Below are 3,149 nucleotides of genomic sequence, written 5' to 3' on the forward strand. Positions count from 1 at the left end.
CACTTCCTGTTTTAAATGCTTTTATTTTTCTTTCCGGAAGTGACGTCATCTCCGGAAACCTATTTAAATCGGAAAAACAAGGCAATCATTCTGTCTCACCTTCGACAGCCTCCGCTCGTCCACACGCTGCTCCTGCTCCGCACGCCTGTCAAGATCACGCAAATCTCCAACAAGGTGACTTTTCACTCTTTAATAGCCCCTTAAAACAACGCTTTCCCTCACTTTGAATGTAAAGCACCACTTTAAACGTGCTCACACCTTGCAGACACGCAAAGCAAAAATGTTTGCTCGAGCATTGCAATTAACGCCTCCTGCGACCTTACTTTGCAACAAACGCTTTTTTCCCCCCAACTTCCTAGGAAAGCTACGTTCGTCGAGCGGGTAAGTAGACAAAACTCATTTCTAAATTCACAATTAAACCGAACTAATACGCATGTGTGCATACTAATTGTGTCATTTCTGTTCACAGGTACAAATCTTAAAATGGCGTCTAAACTGTGTCACTTGCTGTGCGTTTCAATGTGGAATTTAAATTGTGAACCATTTCGAGCAAGCCCAACTAAATTGTCTTTTTTTTTCTGTCCACAGGCTTTGCTTCTTCTACAGAGTGGCCAAATTGACTGCAACAAGGTAAAATTGCCGCATTTGAATACAGATCAGACTAAATCCCAAATGTGTCGATTCTCATTTCTGTCTGCGCAGGCTCACCTCGACAGAATGACCCTTAAAATGGCTGCCATCCTGTGGCGTTTTGGGCCCTGGCTTCACAAGACTCGAGCAGACCTTTTACATGTCTTGCAAATATCTGTGTGCTAAGACACGCTTGGAAGGTTGAATATTTAAAAGTCAAGAGCTAACGTTACCGTGTCTTTCAGGCCACCGTGCTGTCGAAGAAGCGTCCAGCTCTGCTCTCTTCACAAATAAAGCAAACATTTTCCCAAAGCCGCACATGTGAGAGTACTCGTAATTAAATCAGCAGGTGATTGACTAAAGATTGAGCAGAGGTGTCAAATCCAGAAATTTAGGAACGTTTGGCTTCAACCAAAGGAGCATTTACTCAACCAGCTTCCGGGAGCTCGTTGACCTGCTGGTTGAGTCGGCACACCTGTGGCTAAAATCAAACGTGGCGGGGCTCTTTTTTGGCCCTCGCACACTCATCCAAATGATCAGATGGCTGTCTGGCTTTCTCAGACCTTGCAGATTATCTGATCATTTGAACCTGGTGTGTTGTACCAAGGGGCAATGGGGGAGGGGAAACGGGCGGGAGAGTGACCTCTGGGAAGTGAATTGAAGACGCATGCTCAACGTGCATGTTTGTCCTGCTCTCGTCCACCAGGTGGTGCTGAAGAACCAGATACACGTTGTGAACTCGAGTCGTCCCCTTCAACGTTTGGACCTGTTGCAAAAGTTCAAAGTCCTTGAACCGTTGGTTGTAGGCGGGCCCTCAGGAAACATGGCGTCATGATCCACCTGATGTCATACACGCTGTCAGGTGATGGAAGCTACAACCAAAAAGCACCACATACTTTATTTTCAAGCACACTCGCCTCCTTTTTCTTTGACTGTGCATGCAGTGCAGCTTCCAGTCAGTGCTGTCAGAGACCTCCACCTGCTGGGCAAAGAGACAAATGCGACAAGCTTGTAGCAGGTTGCTGCCTCCATTTTTCAACGTTGCCGTTCAAAGGTATGAAAAAGGAGCTTGATGGGTCTCGTTTGTTGCATTGGCAGGTTTGACAGCCTTGGATTCGTCACTGGACCAGGAGCAGCTTGGCCTGTTGGTGCTGATGATGCTCAGTGTTGCAGCCAAAGATTCCAGTCTCCAGTGAATCAACACTTGAAAGCAAGTTGAAAAATGAAGAGCTCGTGCGGGAGCAGCGGAGAGTAAAATGGAATGACATTTTTGGTTAGTAATTGGTGTCTCCTCCCCTGTGCTTTGTCATCCAGATGAGCCGGTGGAGTGTGATGAGGCAAAACGTGACTGAGCCACCTGCTGGTAAGAAGTCACATTTCATTTCAACAATCATGTTTTCATCATCTCTGCAGAGTTGAACAGTCCTTGGGTCCACAACGCCGCATGAGGAAGTAACTTGCTCCCCGCCAGAGTGCACAGATCTGCAGGCCACACTTTAGCTTTTCATCTTACTCTTATTTGCAAGGCGCTGGAGCCTGAAAAGTAGATGTGTACACTTTCAATGCACCAGCATGGCTACTTTTGACTTTTTTTTTTTTTTTTTTTTTTTTTTCCCCCCCCCTTTTGGGACAAAACATGATCGGCTTCCTGCACAAAAGACCCAACAACTTGTCTGTCTTGCTGGTAAGTTTCATGCCAAAAACCTCTTTGTCTGCACAAGAAATTGACTTGCGTGTAACTTATTGATGTCTTTCCTCTCAGGTCAACGCACCTGTCCTCCGTTCTTCTCACGAGCCGACCACTTCACCACCCATCGACGTGCAGACTGCCATCCAACTTGCAACTTTTTCCTCTGCTTTGTGATTGTCTGTTCTGCAAAAGAAATAAAGCTTGATTACAAAGAACACTTGAACTCTCAACTTCATTCTTAAACACATCACAAAAATATAACTTAAAACAATTTAAAACCTTTAACCAAAAAAAAAAAATCCTAGCTTTTTTCAAAAAGCTTTTTTCAAAAATTTTTTTCCAAAAATTTTTTTCTGGATTTTTTTTTCTGGGATTTTTTTTTCCAGGCAGAAAAATTGAGGAAAGTGGGTGTGGCATAGCTGGAATGATGGCTCATGATTCGCTGATGGCTGTGAAAGTGGGTGGAGCATGGCAATAACATGCTGCGGTTGGTGGAAACGAGGGTGTGGTTATGCAAATTAGGTGTGCTCTGATTGGCTGGCTCTTTAGGGGGCGTGGTTATGTAGATTTGGAGCGATCTGATTGGTCAGATATTGGAAAGTGGGCGTGGTTATGCAAATCGGAGAGTTCTGATTGGCTATGCAAATTTATGCAAATGAGGGCCTCGCCGTGATTGGTGGACGTCAAATTGGGTGTGGTTTGGGCAGCCTTTGCAGAAAAATTTCTAAGTCCCACTTGAGTTTTGAGGTGAGAGTTGCACTTCGGGCACACCAGACAGTCTTTTCACTGTTCCCGTCGGTTTCACATGACCCAAAAGCTCAATTCTTGG

General features: G+C 45.1%; 1 long non-coding RNA gene across 1 annotated transcript; it reads left to right on the forward strand.

Annotated features, from left to right (window-relative positions):
- The first annotated feature begins 1,336 nt into the window (after positions 1-1,336).
- LOC109518626 (uncharacterized) lies at positions 1,337-2,254 on the forward strand. The gene is made up of 4 exons (XR_002168784.1): positions 1,337-1,492; positions 1,575-1,648; positions 1,729-1,903; positions 2,044-2,254. It is a non-coding gene; the product is annotated as an uncharacterized LOC109518626 (long non-coding RNA).
- The last annotated feature ends 895 nt before the right edge of the window (positions 2,255-3,149 follow it).

This window comes from Hippocampus comes, unplaced genomic scaffold (assembly GCF_001891065.2).
Source record: "Hippocampus comes isolate QL1 unplaced genomic scaffold, H_comes_QL1_v1.1 scaffold279, whole genome shotgun sequence".
NCBI classification, from domain to species: domain Eukaryota; kingdom Metazoa; phylum Chordata; class Actinopteri; order Syngnathiformes; family Syngnathidae; genus Hippocampus; species Hippocampus comes.